Raw genomic sequence first — 20,137 nt, 5'->3', positions numbered from 1 at the left:
TATGTAGAGTATATCAAGAGAAACGCTGGGCTGGAAGAAGCACAAGCTAGCATCAAGATTGCCAGAAGAAATATCAATAACCTCGGATATGCAGATGACACCACACTTATGGCAGAAAGTGAAGAGGAACTAAAAAGCCTCTTGGTGAAAGTGAAAGAAGAGAGTGAAAAAGTTGGCTTAAAGCTCAACATTCAGAAAACGAAGATCATGGCATCCAGTCCCATCACTTCATGGGAAATAGATGGGGAAACAGTGGAAACTGTCAGACTATTTTTTTTGGGCTCCAAAATCACTGCAGATAGTGATTGCAGCCATGAAATTAAAAAACGCTTACTCCTTGGAAGAAAAGTTATGACCAACCTAGATAGCATATTCAAAAGCAGAGACATTACTTTGCCAACAAAGGTCCGTCTAGTCAAGGCTATGGTTTTTCCAGTGGTCATGTATGGATGTGAGAGTTGGACTGTGAAGAAAGCTGAGCACCGAAGAAGTGATGCTTTTGAACTGTGGTGTTGGAGAAGACTCTTGAGAATCCCTTGGACTGCAAGGGGATCCAACCAGTCCATTCTAAAGGAGATCAGTCCTGGGTGTTCATTGGAAGGACTGATGCTGAAGCTGAAACTCCAATACTTTGGCCACCTCATGCGAAGGGGAGGGAGGAGAGAGGTGGGAGGGGGGTTCAGGATGGGGAACACGTGTACGCCCGTGGCGGATTCATGTTGATGTGTGGCAGAACCAATACAATATTGTAAAGTAATTAGCCTCCAATTAAAGTAAATAAATTTAAATTAAAAAACCATTTAAAAAAATGATACTGGGAGGGATTGAGGACAGGAGGAGAAGGGGACGACAGAGGAGGAGATGACTGGATGACATCACCGACTCGATGGACATGAGTTTGAGTGAACTCCGGGAGTTGGTGATGGACAGGGAGGCCTGGCGTGCTGCAATTCCTGGGGTCGCAAGGAGTCGGACACGACTGAGCAACTGAACTGACCGGGAGTAATCCAAGAGTCCCTCCCACCTAGCTAAATGCAAGCTCGGATTTAGCTGCGCTCACCAGCCTCCGCTACCTCTTCCTGCCTGCAGCTGGTTAGTGCGCAAGGACTTCTAGGGCTTGTAGTCCTGATAGCTCCGGAGCTGGAGGCGCCTGCGCGTTGGCCGCCAACTCGTTCTAGTAGCTGTGGTCCGGGCTCGGGACCGGCTGCCATCTTAGTCGAGGGACTGAAGAGTAGCCGACGCCCCGAGTCCCGGTAAAAACCCGCGGGCGGACTGGAGGCAATTTTGGGGAGAGGGAGGGTCCTGGATGAATACGTCGGAGGAGAGGGAGAGGTAGAGGAGTGCGGCGCGTCAGTCGGGACCCGAGCCGCGGCTGCTTCCTCTTCCCTCAGAGCCGGTGCCCGTGGGGGGCGCGGGGCGCTCGGGCTAGTGGCAGGGGCCGGGCGGAGGGGTGGCGGGGATGGGTCATCTGGAAGCCCCGAGCGGCCACTGTTGGGCTCAGACGTTTGGAGCCCCTCTCCTCGCGGGCGCCAAGTTCTGAGAGAACTGGGCCCCAGCGGGCGCCCCCGGGGTCCAGCCCAGAGCCCGTCAGCCCCGCCCGGGGGCTCTGCTCCTGCGGCCCGGCCTACGCGAGGGGCCCCGCGGCAGCGGCCGGGGCGGGCGACGTGGCCCTGCGAGGGGCGGCGGCCGGGCCCACCTGCCACCCGCTGCCCTTCCCGAGACTTTTTGGAGGCCCGCACTAGCGAGAGGGGCCAAGTACAGCGGCTGCCTCTCTCCTCTCTTCCATTCCCCTCCGTCTATTGTCCCCCGGCGTGGTGGTCCCGGCCCCGGCGTCATCGTCCGCGCCCGCCGCCGCCGCAGCGGCCCCGCCGGCGCCGAGTTTTGCAGACGTGGAGCTGTCACTGCCCTTCCTCCTGAAAGTGCCCTTTTCTTTAGCGGAGAGAAGAAAAAAGTAGTCGTGATGAGGACAGGACTTGGTGGGGACTAAGTGGGGAACTGAAGTTCTTAGACTTTGCTCCGGGCCGCGACGTAGAGCGAAACACGGGATCTCTGCGCCCCAGGTAGACGCTGGGCCTCAAGTTAGCGACGTAACCTGGTGGATTTGCAAACTACCCGAAATCCACGATTCCCCAGTAACAACTCACCTTGTTTTCTTGCTAATGTTTGTATCTTGTTAGATTTTCCGCTATTATTCAGCTTCAGTGTATTTTTTGGGAGTGAGGGGTGGGGAAGGAAGAGACATTTCAGGGAATTTTTCTCTGAAAATTAACGAGGCACTTGAGCCATCCATCTATCACTGTACTTAGTTGGAGTCTTGCATGTATTCCTAATATAATTAGATCTTAGGGAAGTACCGGAGGCAGTGTATTTCCACCCTCAAAATGGGCTAGAGAGTTGTTTCTCTGCCGAAGTAAAGTTCTCAGAGCAGGTCTGGCGAGAGTCTTAATCGTGTATTCATAGGTTTACTCAGGTTACAGTTACTTCATTTTTAAGATTTAGAAATGAAGGTGGAAATTCACCTGCTGTTTTCAACAGTGGATATAAGTTTTTTGGGTGTGAGTCGGAAAGGAATTCCTTCCTCTTCAGCATATGAGTCAAGTCAACAAGGATATGAAATAAACAAGTGCAGGATAATTCCTCAGTGTATTCTAGAGTAAATCATTTTTCCATTCCTTAAAGAAACTTCTTTACACCAACTGGAAGAGACAAACCAGTAGCCCCCAAATTTGGTCATTAAAATAATCAGGGCAGCTTTTTTAAAAGTAGAAATTTCAGAGCCTTATTTTCTGAGATTGACTTAATAGGTTTGGGTCGGGCCTTGAGGATTAAAACTTGCCTCAGGCAATTTTGATGGTTTTGGAAACCTTTGAGACAATACTTTGAATAAACCAAAAGCTTTGAGATGGAAGAGGAGGTAATCAGTTGTGTCTGATTTGAGGAGGAAGAATCTGCTTCAGGCTGAAGTTGGGTCTTAGCTGAAGTGTTATTGTAATGGAGAAAAGGAAGGACAGGGCAGAGGAAACACCTCAGTACTGTTAGTAAACACAGGATTGTGGAAGATAAAAGGGAGCAGGGAGTGGGATGGGGAAGGAGAGCATTATGGATGTGAGGCAAGAAAAAAACTTGTTTTATGTTGTTAGCAATAGATACAGATACAGATTTTTAAACAGGAAAATGATATTGAGTACATGTTTGCTTTAGGAAGATTGCTTTGTGGCAAGAGTGAAAGGATGGAAGAGTGGCTGTTGAAGTGGTTTATGTGAGAAGTGAAAGGCTTGTCCTCATTGAGAGGCTGTGGGCATGATCAAGGGATTAAATTTAGTTCTTTACTAGTGCAGTATTGTCCTATTTTTGTATGAGGATTTCTTTAGGGCCATTCTGGGTAAAAGGTTCCTTTTCTGTCAAAAGGACCCATTAGCAAATCAGAATAGTATTGCACAGTTATATATGTTAATGGTATCAGAATTTGTTGTTAGCATCCTTGATCAGGTGCAATTTGTAGAATTTAGAGATTAGACTGAAATTTATGGCTATCAATGCTATTGATTTATGAGCTTTTGGGGAAGTGTTTTTTCTCCCACCCTCAGAAACTTGGTTTTAGAATTTTAGAGTTGGGGGACGCCCCTGGTGGTCCAGTGGCCAAGACTCTATGCTCCTAATGCAAGGGTCCTGTGTTCGATCTCAGTTCTGAGAACTGGATTCCACATACTGCAACTAAAGTTCCTACATACCACATCTGAGACCCAGCATAGCCAAATAAATAAATAATACATGTTAAAGAGTTGGAAGAGATTGTAGAGATTATCTAGTCCACAGTAGCAGATATATTTTGATTTATGGGCCAACTTTCACTTGAAGTAGCTGCCAGAAGCCCTGTGTTGAGAAGGATTTTAATCATAAGGGTTCTCTGGGAAAGTGAGTTATGACTGATTAGTGATGACTCCTGTGGACACTAGTTATCTAGTGGTTGGTATCAATATATGTGCCAGGTATATGCTATTCTTGGACTAGTCCAATCTTTTCTGTTTTTGTTTTTTTTTTTTAAACAAAGAATCAGAGCTAAAAGTATAACCAAGTTTTGTAACTCTTAGTCTGTTCTCCAGTGTACCAAGATGAATGTGTACTACTAAAGAACTTTTGCTATTAGACCAAAAGAAAAAGTATTTCTAGCCTGTGCCTCTTGACTGTTTAGTTAAGAGTTTAACAAGGAACTTTGGCCTAGAAGTGAGTTGTATTCATTCTGGCTTAGGAAATTTGTGTTTATACTCACAGAAAAATAGCCACCCTTCGCCGCCTTTTCTTGTTCCTCACCCTTCTCTGTTTTGGGTTTAGGGGATTGGTTTCTTCCAAGTTGTGGGGATAGTCCTTACTGTGACCTCAAAAGGTAGAGTATGTATTTATATGGCCCTCCTCATTTTGCCATGTAGCTATATGCAGGTGGGGAGTTACCCTATAGTATGGGTTAAGGCAAAAGTGTATTAAAGCCCCCCTCCCCCCAACCCCATATTTATAGCACCTAGCCAAATTTGGGGCTTATAATATGCACTCAGTAAAGGCATGTTGATTTTTGTGGCTGTAAATGATACTGGCTTTGAGTCAATATAAATTAGCAAGTGGGGCTGAAGAATTGAATTGCAGCATTCTCTCACCGAGAGGTCAGCCCTCTGCTAAAAATGTTGGGCTGGAAACTAGCCTCACAACTAGAAGTAGTTAACCAGAATCTGTTCCTTTTTTCTGTCCTCTTTCAGTCTAACAGTGTACTGTCCTTGGAGGACTGATGCCAACTCAGCTCTTTGCTTCTTTACAGAATTGACTATACTCAGATCCTTGGAGTACTTTTTTCTTTTCATATCCCTAGGAGTTTCCAAGTTGCAGGGATAGTCCTTACTGTGACCTCAAAAGGTAGAGTATGTATTTGTATGGCCATCCTCATTTTGCCATGTAGCTATATGCAGGTGGGGAGTTACCCTATTGTATGCGTGAGTCATTTTCTTCCCAATTTAACCTTATTATCCTGCCTGCTCCATCAAAAATTATCTATTCTGTGAAACTTTTTAAAGGACATTTTGCTGTCCTGTTCTGAAGGTCATTGCTGATCTGATGTGTTTAAACACAGGAGTAATGTGTTAATGGAACCTCCTTCCTTTCTCAGGTAACATGCATTTAACCGTGGCCTTCTGGAGACAGCGCCTTAATCCAAAGAAGTGACTTCAAACAGTGAAAACTTCAGGTATGGTGGCATGCTTGTGAAAGAGAGTGGGGGTCAGAAACGATGCTGAGGGTGAGCCCTGGTCCTGTTAACAGCTGTGGGAAGTATGAGGAGAGACCAGTGTTGATGCTGCCTACATCACTTGGTTGAAGACATAGTTTCCATTTGGATCTGAAACCCATAGCTGCCTCTACAAGGATTAGCCTGTGAGCTACATTGTATTCTTAATTTGGGTCCTTTGACTTTTCTGTTTTTCTAGCTTCCCTATACAGTCATATACTTTTCTCACTTGTGCTATTTTAGAAACATTTATCTCTATACTTGTCCATACATGTGCACATATATGGTTAAAATATGTAGGAATTAAAAAGAAAACAATATAGTTCAATGGAAAAAGAATAGAGGACTTGGAAAGAAAAGGTCTGGGTTCTGATTTGATTTTGCTGCTGACAAACTTGATTGTTGGCAAAGTATTTAATCTTGGCAAGACTTAGTTTATATGTAAAATAGTTATGTTGATTTCTGCCTGCCTCCCTGGCATTGTTGTGAGGATCAAATAAAATAATACATAGTAAATCTTTAGAAAAAAGTGAATTCCCATCTGAAGCCATTATCCAGATTTATAAGGTGGGAGGGGTTGGCAATAATATTGAAAAGGAAAACAGGACAGGACAGATTCATCTGAAAAGATCAGGAGAGGGAAAAAAAAAGACCAGGAGGAAGAAAAGGAAGTCTGCTGGTTAAGAGAAAAAGTAGAGTACAGGAAAAGTCAAGCAGTAAGAGAATCGGGAGTAAATGAGGTAGAATTGGTTGGTGAGAAAGCTGTATAGGAAAGAAGATCCCTTTCATTTGCTTAACCCTAACGTTGTGACTGTTGTTATTACCACATCTCTTCATATGAGTGTTCCATCCATACTTAAGCTTCTTGTCCCCATTGTAAAATCATAGTAAAATTGTGTGACTCTCTGTGTTTAGTTTATATTTTTGTTAACAGATTGCCTCATAAATGCCAAGAGACCAAGGCTATGGCTTGCTTATTATGGTATCCCAGGTTAGTCTATAATCAAATGTGTGATTAATCTGGGTTTTTTTTTTTTTTAAATAATTACAAAGAGAAAAGGAGATGGTAGGGTGGTTTGTGAGATACTAGAGAAAGGAAGTGGATAAGAGGAAAAGTAGATAAATCAGAGGCGGTGAGAGGAAGAATTCTCAGGGGATAATGAAAGGAAAGGCATGAAAATGAAAAAAGTATGTAGAACAACAGGGGAAAAGATGGCATTATCTGCAATGATTGGAACAAGGCAAATTTCATATCTTTAGTGGTGGTGTAATACCTCACAAAAAGTTATGTACTGGAGAAGATCATCCTCCATACCAGATATCTTAAAATATTTCTAAAAGTATCCATTTCATCCTGAGCTCACAGAGTAGTTCTTTGTGGAAAGAAAACTGGGCCAGCATTCAGGAAATATGTGTTCTGGCCTTGATATTGCTTGTTACTTAATTTCTGTGATCTTGAGCAATTTGCTTAAATCTCTGGACTGTATTACTTTCTACTGAAGGTATGAACATGATGCTTTCTCCTTCCAGCTCTTTGATTATTCTTTGTGCTGCTTATGCCAGCTCACCAATTTTTCAGGGCTTTGTTGATACAATGTGGGACTGGTCTCAAAAATATCTTATAATAGGACTTCAAAGCATCCATTGCTTTATAAATGAGAAGCCATTTTAAATTCTACTTTATTTTTTATTTTTAGCTGGGCCATGCAGGTTGTAGGATCTTCATTTCCCCCTGCAGTGGAAGCTCAGAGTCCTAACCACTAGACCACCAAGGAATTCTTTCTGCTTTAAACATTGGTTGAGAGACCTGCAGGAAATCTAAGTACAGAAATGTTGAGCTTGTAATATTAAGCAAGCATTTATTGAGCCCTGTTATGCTAGTTTCCAAGGGATACTCTACCTCAAGGATTTTGTGTTTTTGTGAGGAAAATAAAACTATTCACTAGTAATTATTGTAAAAAAAGCAAGATGATAAATGCTATAATAAGGATTTCATTGCATTTCAATTTAAGATGTTTGGATTTCTTGGTTCTTTTATTATAACTGAATATGTGCTAACTGCAGGAACTCATGGAAAAAAGCAGTTCCTGCCCTCAAGAAACTTAATTTTTTTCATGTCTGCACACTGTTTACTCTCGTAGATATATCCTTCTCCCCCAAGAAAGAGAAGAGTTTTGTGCTGTATCATCACTTTATAGTTTTGAACCAAGGATTCATCTCATTATTGAGCTTACCTTACTCCAGGAATAGTCTGATAACAAATATATAGTTTGATTGGATTCCCTAATATTTCAGTTACAGAGAAAGTTTTCTTTTAAGGTGAGGAAGATAATTCAAAAATGCCATCTGCATTTAGGTGAACTTTGGTTTGCTTCTTAGTCATTTGTGCAAAGAAAGAATAGGCTCTAAAATTTAGTCTCTTGAGTCTTCGTTCCAGGCAGTTAATTCAGTTGGTCACAGAAGAAAGGATGGTAGTCTTAAGGAATCATATTGTAGGGATTAACAGTGTTCCCTGGAGTTAGGCTATCTGATTTTGAATTCTCGCTGTACCTTAAGTACTGGCAATGTGACCTTAGCTGAGTTGCTTCACTTCTTTGTGCCTTAGTTTTTTCATTTATAAATCGAGAATAATAATAGTGTATATCCATAGGGTTTTTGTGTGGATTAAATGAGATAATATATTTTTGCTTGAACAATAGTTGGTTCACAATAAAGCAGGAAATGTTAATTGCCAGTGTTGTTACCATTGCCACATTATCATCATCACCAACCTTGTCTGTTCTAAAACTATCATTAACCAACCTTGTCTGTCTTAAAATTACCATCTTCATTTATTCATTCAGTAAATTTATATAAGGGGAGCACTGTAAAGTCAGAAGCCTACAAGGGCTAGATTTAAATAGTAATGGTAGAGCAGATTGGGACTTAAGTGATTTACGGAATTCATGCTACTCCAGCGGGGCAGCTGTTTGGCAGCTTTGGTTTACTTTTTTAAAAAAATTGAGGTGAGATTTATCATTTTAAAATATATAATTCACTGTTGGCTCACTATCGATCTGGCAGGAGGTAGGGCAGGAGGCATATAGATGAAGTGTGACCTGAACATCTTTTTTGTGAAGAGAAGCTGGAATTTCAGATTTTGTGAGAAATTTTTATTTTTAAATGTTGGCAACAGAATGAATTCATAAAAATGCTGTGAGCCAGACAAATTCACCACCGTGGGCAGACTTTGTCTTGTGGGTTGCTGTTCTGTAACCTCTGATCTGGGACTTGACTTTTTGCTGCATAACCCATGTTCACTGCTCTCTGGGAAGAGAGTCCTTACTCACATAGTAAGGTAGCAAGTGATACCTTACTGCTATCTAGGGCTGAATGAGGCATAAACAGAAAAATTAAGGCAAAGAGGAGGAGGGAAGTTATATAAAACTGGGATTCAGAATGGGAAAATGGCAGGAATGAACTTAAGATGGTGAAAGAAAGTGCAGTGAATTTAAATTAATCTGAAGAGGGTTTGTGTGGTCCCAGTAAGAACAGAAAGTTTAGAAAAATTAAGAGATCAGTGTAGGGGCAAAATAATTTCTCTTCTTCCCTTTCAGGTTCTTTGACTGGTCTAATAATTGCTGTAGGATAGATTAACAAGAGAAAAACAAATTTCCTAAATACAGCATGGGAGCCTCATAAAACTGAGACCCAAAAGGCAGCCATAATAGGGGCTTATATAAATATCCTGAACCTTATAAGGAAAAGGGGTAGGGGCTGGTGATATAAAGGGAAGAGGAGAGATGTTTGGAAAATAAAGGTTGCCCTGTTACTTACTTAGTTAAGTTTCTTTTCTTTCTTTCTTTCTTAAATCATTTATTTGGCTGTGCTGAGTCTTAGTTGCTGCATTGAGAATCTTTTAGTTGTAGCATGGGAACTCTTAGTTGCAGCTTATGCGATCTAGTTTCCTGACCAGGGATCAAACCCAGGCCCCCTGCATTGGGAGTGTGGAGCGTTAACCACTGGACCACCAGTGAAGTCCCGGCAGTTAAGTTTCTTAGGTAAAAAGATACTTTCTGGTAATAATTCTCTTCTTAGTACAGGCCTCCTTTCCAGTATAAATGTAGGCAGTTGTGGGAGTGAGAGAGGTAAAGAGCTTTTGCAGCTGAGTTTTGATTTTCTTTAGCTCAGAATAGTTCTTATGCCAAAGTGGCATATTGTGGGGTAATGTACTCTGCTGCCCTTCAGCAGTCTTCTTATTTTTAGGATAAACTTAAGTCCTATTGACTGGTAGGATGAAGTGGTATTTTATGAAATTTATTTTGTTAATATTGAAGTCTACAGTATTTATTGGCACCCCACTCCAGTACTCTTGCCTGGACAATCCCATGGATGGAGGAGCCTGGTAGGCTGCAGTCCACGGGGTCGGTCGTTGAGTTGGACATGACTAAGCGACTTCACTTTCACTTTTCACTTTGATGCATTGGAGAAGGAAATGGCAACCCACTCCAGTGTTCTTGCCTGGAGAATCCCAGGGACGGGGGAGCCTGGTGGGTTGCCATCTATGGGGTCGCACAGAGTTGGACACGACCGAAGTGACTTAGCAGCACAGTATTTATTAGAGTTGGTAGGGTCCGGAGGCAGGGAGACCAGGCTAGGGAGGTTGTAGTGAGAATGGAAAGTGAGGGACAAAAGCTTGTATTTGGGTCACCCTGTGACGGTGGGACACTGCAGTCAAGAGGCAGATTTTGAAAGCTCTTCCCATATTTGTTCTTTTGTAATAATTAGGATATGTGAGGATAATACTGAAGAGGCTACCCCTCCGTTTTCATAAGGATCTTCATTACTGTCAGCTTTGGCACCCCCTTTAATGGTGGATCATGTATATAGTCTCATAATTTCCCAGCTTTAAAAGAATAGAAAAGGTAAAATCAAAGTAGTTCAACTGCTTATTACATTTCTAGTTTAGCATTTTTGATTAACCTGTTCTGTAGACTTTGAACATGGAATTTTTTTTAATTTACCAAGGTTTGGATACAGTGACAGAAGGTTTTCTCATGGAAAAGATGTAGAATTTTGTTGCAGAAACTTGACACAGTAATTAATTTATGATTCAGAATGTTTAAAACTGATAAATGTAGAAACGTGAAATGTGTTTATTTTGTATAGCCTGAGAAAATGATTTTCAGGATTTAATTTTCAGTAGGCCTTTGGTTCTGTTTATACTTTTCTCATGAAACTTTTCTTGACATATACAGGAAAGTTAACTTCTTATTCTTGACTAAAATGCAAAATGTAGTTACTGTAAGTCTTTTTAATAAGTAAATCTAATAGTGTGTTCAGTTCAGTTCAGTCGCTCAGTCGTGTCCGACTCTTTGCGACCCATGAATCGAAGCACGCCAGGCCTCCCTGTCCATCACCAACTCCTGGAGTTTACTCAAACTCATGTCCATCGAGTCGGTGATGCCATCCAGCCATCTCCTCCTCTGTCATCCCCTTCTCCTCCTGCCCCCAATCCCTCCCAGCATCAGAGTCTTTCCAGTGAGTCAACTCTTCGCATGAGGTGGCCAAACTGTTGGAGTTTTAGCTTCAGCATCAGTCCTTCCAATGAACACCCAGGACTGATCTCTTTTAGAATGGACTGGTTGGATCCCCTTGCAGTCCAAGGGACTCTTAAGAGTCTTCTCCAACACCACAGTTCAAAAGCATCAATTCTTCGGCGTTCAGCTTTCTTCACGGTCCAACTCTAACTCTCATATCCATACATGACCACTGGAAAAACCATGGCCTTGACTAGACGGACCTTTGTTGGCAAAGTAATGTCTCTGGCTTTTGAATATGCTATCTAGGTTGGTCATAACTTTCCTTCCAAGGAGTAAGCGTTTTTTAATTTCATGGCTGCAGTCACCATCTGCAGTGATTTTGGAGCCCAAAAACATAAAGTCTGATACTGTTTCCACTGTTTCCCTATCTATTTCCCATGAAGTGATGGGACCAGATGCCATGATCTTAAGTTTTCTGAATGTTGCACTTTAAGGTGTGTTAGAGCCTGAATATTCAGAATATTTGAGAGACAGCAACTTTTCCCTCATCAGTGAATAAGAACACTGAACTGAGCCTATGAAAAGTAGACAGAGTTGCAGCCATCATAGAAATGCAGTAAAAGGATCAAATTGAGCTAAATCCAAGTCTCATTTAATGCAAAGAGAATTTGTTTTTTGAACTTTCGAAGCATGGTCTAACCTAGATTCTGAAGTTCATTTGTTTTGAAAATTTAAAGAGATTTTTTAGGTGGTTCATTTAATTATGGGTCTGCTGTGGAAGGAAAGGAATATCAAAGAGGGATTAGCTGCATTTGCTTCTGTGGAAAGCTAGTAAAAGGGAAATCCTAGATTATCTTTTACCCTTGAATTTCTGGAAGGAAAGATAATTACTGTAGGTCTTAATTAAAAACTGTTAATGTATGTATTGAAATGTATAGAACCTGGCTACTGTTGCTTTTTATTGTCCAGAATGTTGCTGACATTGATGTGCAGTCATCTGTTCTCCCTTTCTCTTTGCCCTTCAGGATTTAAACTTTTTTCCTTTTTCTTGTTGGAGTTTTGGGAGAGTATGGAGATGTAGCATAGATGTTCAGTCTGCTCTGTTGATTTTACTGTTTAAATTGATACTTTCATTAATAAGGGGCAAAGAAAATGATAAGACTTATTTGTCCTGATTATTTTTTGTCATTGTAAAATATGCATAACATGTTGGTAAAATATGCATAAAATTTACAACTTCAACCATTTTTAAGTGTTTAATTCAGTGATATTAAATATATTCCCAGGCTGCATACCTATTATCACTGTGCATCTCCAGAATTCATCATTCCAAACGGAAACTCTGTATGTGTTGTTAAACAATAATGCCATTCCCCTCCCTGGTAATCACTGCATTAATTTTTGTCTCTATAGAATTTGACTATTCTTGCTACTTCATATCAGTGGAATCATACAATATTTGTCCTTTGTGTCTGGCTTTTTAACTTAGTAGTGTCTTCAAAGTTCATGTTGTAGCATGTTTCAGAATTTCATTCCTTTCTAAAAAGCTGAGTAACATCCTATTTTATGTGTATAATCATGTTTTGTTTATCTGTTCATCTGTCGATGGCCTTTTGGATTACCTTTTGGCTATTGTGAATAATGATGCTGTGAATGTGGCTGTATAAGTATCTGTTCAAGTCCTTCCTTTCAGTTCTTGAGGTGTATTCTCAGAAGGCGAACTGGTGGATCAAGTAGTAATTCCATGGTGGGTTTTTTAAAATTTATTTTTTTATTGAAATATAATTGATTTATAAATGTTAATTTCTGCTCTACAGCAAAATCTCTCAGTTATGCACGTGTACATTCTTTTTTATGTTCTTTTCCATTATGGTTTATCCCAGTGCTTCCCAGGAGGCTCAGTGGTAAAGAATCTAGCTGCCATGCAAGTGACTCAGGTTTGATCCCTGGTTCAAGATGATACCCTGCAGAAGGAAGTGGCATTCCACTCCAGTTTTCTTGCCTGGGAAATCCCATGGACAGAGGAGCCTGGCAGGCTACAGTCCACAGGGTCACAGAGAGTCAGACACGACTTAACAACTCAACAACAACAACATGGTTTATCACAGAATATTGAGTATAGTTGCCTGTGCTATATAGTAGGACCTTATTGTTAGTAATTCCATGTTAATTTTTTTTAGTATCCACCATAGTGTTTTCCCCAGCTGCTGTGCCTTTGTACATTCTCACCAGCAGTTCTCAAGGGTTCCAATTTTCTACACCCATGACAACATTTCATTTCACTTCTTTTTTTTTTAAAGAATAGTCATTCTAATGATGAGAGAAGTGGTATCTCGTTGAGGTTTTGATTTGCATTTCTCTAGTAATTAGTGGTACTTTCTTTTCCTATGCTATTTGTATATCTTCTTTGGAGAAATGTCTGTTCAGTTTCGTTGCCCTTTTTTAAACTGGGTGGTTTGATTTTTTAGTGTCTTAATTATCTTGTAGGCTATTTCTTGTGCTAGGGTCTTGTGCTATACCTCCTCCTTTCCTGTTATTGACAAAGCAGTTAGAACCATTCTCTAATATATAGGCTGTCAGTAAATGAATGTTTGATAAAATGTTAAAAGTAGTGCTTTCTGGAAAGGTAAACATTGGTTGGGGCAGGATTTTCATTACACTTTCTTTGGTTTTATAATTCTGTATTCTCTTTTAACTATTTACTTGGGTGGGGTAAACATTTATAAAGGATTAAACTTTAGGCAAAGAAGTCCCTGTGTCATCCAGATTTTATTTTGGAGAAGGAAAATATCTTTTAATATCTTATTAAAAGAAACTTCACTCTTACAGGACTTGCTGTTGCTACTGCTTGCCTAAGAAAATATGCATCATTCTGAGGTATCCAGACAGATATTTTACTTTTTGTAATTCTGAAAAGGAAGAAATCTGTTTTAATCATTTCAGTGATTACTTGATTTTTGTGTGATGATTTTGAGTTTCTTTTTTGTGCTATTTATTAAGAGTTTTTTTGTTGTTGTTCAAGAGGGATTTGAGAGTGGTCCTAGACTCCATATGTAAATACTTTTGAAATGGACCAAACTGAGTAAGTTCAGGTATGCAGTGACATAGATTTTTTTTTTCATTTGTTTCCCTGTTCTTTTCTTTTCTTTTTTGGGGGGAGGCTCAGTTATGGAACCGGAGAAGGCAATGGCACCCCACTCCAGTACTCTTGCCTGGAAAATCCCATGGATGGAGGAGCCTGGTAGGCTGCAGTCCATGGGGTCGCTAACAGTGGGACACAACTGAGCGACTTCACTTCTGTGCATTGGAGAAGGAAATGGCAACCCACTCCAGTGTTCTTGCCTGGAGAATCCCAGGGACGGAGGAGCCTGGTGGGCTGCGGTCTCTGGGGTCGCACAGAGTCAGACATGACTGAAGCAACTTAGCAGCAGCAGCAGCAGCAGTTATGGAACTGTGGTTTTAAATCATGAAATTAACATTGAGCAAGACTAGAGATCTCAGTTTTTGGCTGCATCTTCTGTTCTGAACTTGGACCATTCATTTTGATTGGGTTGTTTGTCTATTATTGAGTTATAAGAGTTCTCTGTGAATTCTGGATATAAGCCCTTTATCGGATAAGTGTTACATCTTAGAGATATATTCTCCCAGCCTTTTGCTTCTTTTTTCATTTTCTTAATGGTGTCTTTTGAAGAGTTCAGTTCAGTTCAGTCGCTCAGTCGTGTCCGACTCTTTGCGACCCCATGAATCGCAGTACGCCAGACCTCCCTGTCCATCACCAACTCCCGGAGTTCACTCAGACTCACGTCCATGGAGTCAGTGATGCCATCCAGCCATCTCATCCCCTGTTGTCCCCTTCTCCTCCTGCCCCCAATCCCTCCCAGCATCAAGGTCTTTTCCAATGAAGAGTAGAAGAAGTTGAAGAGTAGAAGTTCCTAATTTTAATAAGGCTTAATTTCTCAATTTTATCTTTTGTGGATGGTACTTTTGGTGTCACAGCTAAGAAATCTTTGCCTGATCGGGTACTCCATTTAACTTTGCTGGATTCCTATGCATTTATCTGTAAGAACAAATAAGATGTGTGCGGTATTTTGCTTTCTTTGAAATGATGTTTTATTCAGTTCCTTTGGGACTCAAAGTAGAGGAGGTAGTTTTTGTAAATTTTTTTTAATTGGAGTATAATTGCTTTGCAATATTGTGTTAGTTTCTGCTATACAACAAAGTGAATTAGCTATATATACACATATATCCCCTCCCTCCTGAGCCTCCTTCGCATCCCCCCGTCTCACCCCATAGGTCATCACAGAGCGTGAAACTGCACTGCCTGTGCTATACAGCTCCCCACTGGCTGTCTGCATGCTAGTGTGTACATGTCCGTGCTGCTCGCTCAGTTCGTCCCACCCTCCCCTTTCCCCCATGTCCCTACGTCTGGTCTCTATTCCTGCCCTGCATATAAGTTTATGTGTACCATTTTCCTAGATTCCACATATATACGGTAACATGCAATATTTATTTTTCTCTTTCTGACTTCACTCCGTATGACAGACTCTAGGTTGATCCACATTACTGCAGATGACACAGTTTTGTTCCTCTTTAATGGCTACTATCCCATATATTTATGTACCACATCTTCTTTATCCATCTATCTGTCGATGGAGATTTAGATTGCTTCCATGTTCTGGCCATTGTAAATAGTGCTGCAATGAACATTGGGGCACTTGTGTCTTTTTGAATTATGGTTTTCTCAGGGTATATGCCCAGTAGTGGGATTGCTGAGTCATATGGTAGCTCTATTTTTAGTTTAAGGAACCTCCATACTGTTCTTCATAGTGGCTGTATCAGTTTACATTCCCACCAACAGTGCAAAGAGTTCCGTTTTTTCCACACAGTCTCCAAAACTTATTGTTTATAGATTTTTTTGAGAGGAGGTAGTCTTGGAATAGAATACTAAGATGAAAATTTGCAGGCCCAAACTGGAGTGTAAAATTGACTCTGCTTTCATAATCCTGTTTGTTTCCTAATGGATAAATGGTTATTTGTCCCAAATGGCAACCCACTCCAATATTCTTGCCTGGAGAATCCCATGGACGGAGGAGCCTGATAGGCTGTAGTCCACAGGGTCGCAAAGAGTCGGACACAACTGAGCAACTTCACTCACTCGCTCACTCTGCCCCTAATGTTTAGAACTCTTGGAAATAAATGATTCTGATTTTTTTCCCTGGATTTTTAATACAATATTTAAAACTGTGCTTTTTAGTTCTTTTAATATAAATGCATAAATTTGTTTATGTAGTGTACATAGACATTACTCGTTAGCTCATTATTGATATCTAGTTTCCTTAATAATTCTCTTTTTTAAAAAGTGTTTATTTTGGCTTCCCTGTGTCTTTGTTTCTGCTCTCAGGCTTTCTCTAGTTGCCGTGAGCAGGAGCTACTCTCCCGTTGCAGTGTGCAGACTTCTCATTGCTGTGGCTTTTCTTTCTGTGAAGCACAGGTTCTAGGCACATGGGCTTCAGTAGTTGCTCAGTGGCATGTGGAATCTTTCTGGAACAGGGATCAAAGCTGTGTCCCTTGTATTGGCAGGTGGATTCTTAATCACTGGACTACCAGGGAAGACTGATAACTCTTAAACAATGTGTAAAAATGATCTGAGAAAGGCTTGTTGGAAGGATGGGATGGTGGCTATCCAGAGTCTTTATTTTGAGGAGAATTTATGGGTTTTAAGAGATAGTCAGAAACAAGAGTTTTTGGACACCAAGAAATTGAGCTTTATATTTAATCGAGTTGTATAGTTTCGCACAAGACTTTTTGGCAGAAGAGAGCAATATTTAGAGTAGTACAACAGTAGTTATATTTGTTGTGGCATGTTAAATCCTTTAAACTCTAGCAGTAAATAGTCAAAAGCCAGGACACAGCTTATAATAATAGTTAATACTAAGATGTTTATCTGAAAGCTGTTTGGGAGAACTGGGAGAAAAATTGCCTTCTGTAATACTAGGTGCAAAGTTTAAACCAGCAAATGAATGTTAAAAGTTACAGTTCTGGTGCCAGTTTCCTTCAACTCTTTTATACTGTTGAACCTTGAAAATTGTACCTTCTTATGTTTCTCTTTGGGATTCCCTGGTGGCTCAGACGGTAAAGCGTCTGCCCGCAATGCGGGACACCCGGGTTCGATCCCTGGGTCGGGAAGATACCCTGGAGAGGGAAATGGCAACCCACTCCAGTACTCTTGCCTAGAAAATTCCATGGATGGAGGAACCTGGTGGGCCACATACAGTCCATGGGGTCGCAAAGAGTCAGACACAACTGAGCGATTTCACTTCATTGTTTCTCTTTGAGTAAGATAATTGTCTTTTTTATGCCTATGCTTTAGAATTCACAATGGATTCCTATTTGGCTGGAAGATGGGGAAGAACTCTGGATTATCTGAGATCATTACATGATGTTCAGAGCCAAAGTGTCACTGTTGTGGGGGATAGGGGATGGTCTACATCCTGCTTCCCTATTAAGGTAATTTTTTCCAGTAAATAGGAAAGCAGTTTTTCCCCATTGTGAACGGATCTGAGTTAGTTTCTCTCCTTTTGTTGAGAAATTAAGTTATGGGAATTAGCATTTACTTTCTACCCCAACCCAAAGAACTCTTAATCCCTCTGTCAGTATCTTTGTCAACCCATACGCCAAAGTTAGCTCCTTTGCTGTCACTAGTGGAGAATGAGATCTAAACATTGCTCTTACAGTCTTTGCTGCTGTGACCCCAGTGAACAGGAATTAGTTTTCAGCTCAGCTGGGTAATGTGGCTACTGGTTGCATACACCAGAACTACTTCAAACCCCCATGTTTCCACTTCCAACTGGGTTGAGGCTGGAGTCCATTCTGCATTGTAGTGGCTGGTGAATGAGGACAGATTTTTCAAAACAAGTCTTTTGATATGTAGCTCTTTCACTTGAGTAGAGGTTTGGGAGCATGGCTGAGTGGCCCTATCCATGGGAGACTACTCAATATTTAGTTACCATGTATACTTTTGTATTTTAGTGAGGCTGAGAGTTTAGCTTCATTTCGTTCTCTGAATACCACTGTGTATTTTAGCTCTTTGAACTCTGTCTGTACTTAATGCTTCAGTAAGCAGTTTTTCTCCTTACTGGTTTTGTGTGTTTTCTGAAATGTCTTTTTGGTGGCTTCTTTTAAGAAATTACAGGCCTATATAAAATTATCAAGTTTTGTAGGATAAATTAGACATGGCCTATAAAAATAACTGATTATGTTGGATGTGTTATTTCTGAAAAGGAACCCAAGCAAATTTCATAATGCCCTGGTTATTTAATGATTTATGTATAAATAGGACACATATTTTAAAATAAGGCTAGAAATGTAGTTTCTCTGTTTGTTACTTATGGGATAAGATGTTACTGAAATAATCTTGTGAAATGTGTGTCTTTCCACATTTTTTTTCCCTACTGCCTTTCATGAAGATGTTAAGGTTAGTTTTTATTGCTGGCAATGTTTTAGCACCTTCTTTTTACATTAGACATTCAGTCACATTTTTCTAATGTGATAGTAAACATTACTCAAAATAAATGATAAGAAAGTATTAAGAATTGGCCCTGTTTTAAGTTTCTTTGTACCTGACAAGACTAATAAATAATGGATTATTTTAGTATTGTACTAGATTTTATTTATTTATTTATTTATTTATTTATTTTTTTACCACTTAAAATAATTTATTAAATGGATCATTGCACAAAAATCCACTGCATTATTTACCACCAGCAATTAGAAAGTATCAATTTTTAAAAGTATCATGCAATGACAAAAGTATCAACAATGAAAAATAATGGACAAAAGTGTCAACAACAAAAAATAAAGTAACTAGGAATAAATGTAAAGTGAAAGAAAGAAAGTGAAGGTGCTCAGTCGTGTCCAACTCTTTGGGACCCTGTGGACTGTAGCCCGCCAGGCTCCTCTGTCCATGGGATTCTCCAGGCAAGAATACTGGAGTGGGTTGCCATTTCCTTCTCCATGTACTAGATTTTAGATTCAAATTGCTATCTTCATTGACTCAGATCCTAGTGGTTTACTAGGTGAAGATATAGGCTCTACAGTGTATTCGATTGTGAAAGCGTTTTAAAAAATCATGTGAAACGTCACAGTTTTCCATAGGAAATTCATAGTCACCTATTTCCATTTCTGTGAATTTTAAAGCTGTAAATGGAGGCAAAGTTGAAATTGGCTTTAGAAATAATCTTTGGAGGAGGTGAAAGAAGAATAGATTGTAAAACGAAAGAGACATTAAAACAGATAGATTAATCTAGCAATGAGATACAGAGGTAGAAGAGAGATCCTTGAAAGGGAGATGAGTCCTGGAGAGATCTCCCCAAGATACATAAATCTAATGTCAGATGTTTGTTGTTGTTGTTGTAAAAACTAAGAGCATTTTTTGGTCCCCCAGCCCCATTCCTTAGGAAGCAGTCATTTTTCTGTCCCAATGTTTTTGCCTTTTCCAGAATGTCACATAAATAGAAATCATAGGCTATATTAGTTTCTTAGGATTGCTGTAATAAATTGCCACAAACTGGGCAGTTTTAAAACAGCACAGCTTCATTTTCCCCCCATGTTCCAGGAGTCTAAAAGGCCAAAATAAGGTATAACTAAAGTTGGAACTTCTCAGGAATAATCTGTTCTATGCCTCTGATTTCTCGCATTCCTTGTCTTGTGTATATATATATCTCCAGTTTGTGTCTTCATCTTTAGCTTGATCCATTATATTTGTGATTTATATTTGATTATATTTGTGAAGATCCTTTAAGACCAAGTAAAGTCAAATTCTCGTTTCCACGTGGACATAAATTTGAGGGGAGACACTGTTCAACCCAGTGGTAGTCTTTAAAATGTTTAATTAATGTTTTAATGTTTAAAAAAATTATCATATAGCGATTGGCTTTTTTTTGGGTGTTCAGTTCGGTTGCTCAGTCCTGTCCGACTCTGCAATCCCATGGACTGCAGCACGCCAGGCCTCCCTGTCCATCACCAACTCCTAGAGTTTACTCAAACTCATGTCCATTGAGTCAGTGATGCCATCCAACCATCTCATCCTCTGTCGTCCCCTTCTCCTCCTGCGCTCAATCTTTCCCAGCATCAGGGTCTTTTCCAGTGAGTCAGTTCTTCATATCAGGTGGCCAAAGTATTGAAGTTTCAGCTTCAACATCAGTCCTTCCAGTGAATATTTTTGGGTGTACAGTTGTATGAGTTTTAACACATTTATTGATTCTTATAACTAATACCACAATCAGGATACAGAACAATTTCATCACACTAAAAACTTCTCTTGTGCTGTATTTTTTAGTCAAACTCA

At 40.3% G+C, this 20,137-nt stretch overlaps 1 protein-coding gene across 1 annotated transcript in view; it reads left to right on the top strand.

The window, feature by feature from the left end:
- Nucleotides 1-1,002: 1,002 nt before the first annotated feature.
- Nucleotides 1,003-20,137, top strand: part of ITCH (itchy E3 ubiquitin protein ligase) — a 102,260-nt gene continuing 83,125 nt past the window's right edge. Inside the window, exons 1-2 of the mRNA XM_040247496.1 lie at nucleotides 1,003-1,253; nucleotides 5,153-5,230. The gene's annotated coding sequence lies outside the window, so the exon portion shown is untranslated. The remainder of the gene's footprint in view (nucleotides 1,254-5,152; nucleotides 5,231-20,137) is intronic.

The sequence above is a fragment of the Oryx dammah genome, unplaced genomic scaffold, assembly GCF_014754425.2.
Source record: "Oryx dammah isolate SB20612 unplaced genomic scaffold, SCBI_Odam_1.1 HiC_scaffold_10, whole genome shotgun sequence".
Classification (NCBI taxonomy): Eukaryota; Metazoa; Chordata; class Mammalia; order Artiodactyla; family Bovidae; genus Oryx; species Oryx dammah.
This window is presented reverse-complemented; position numbering and strand designations above follow the sequence as displayed.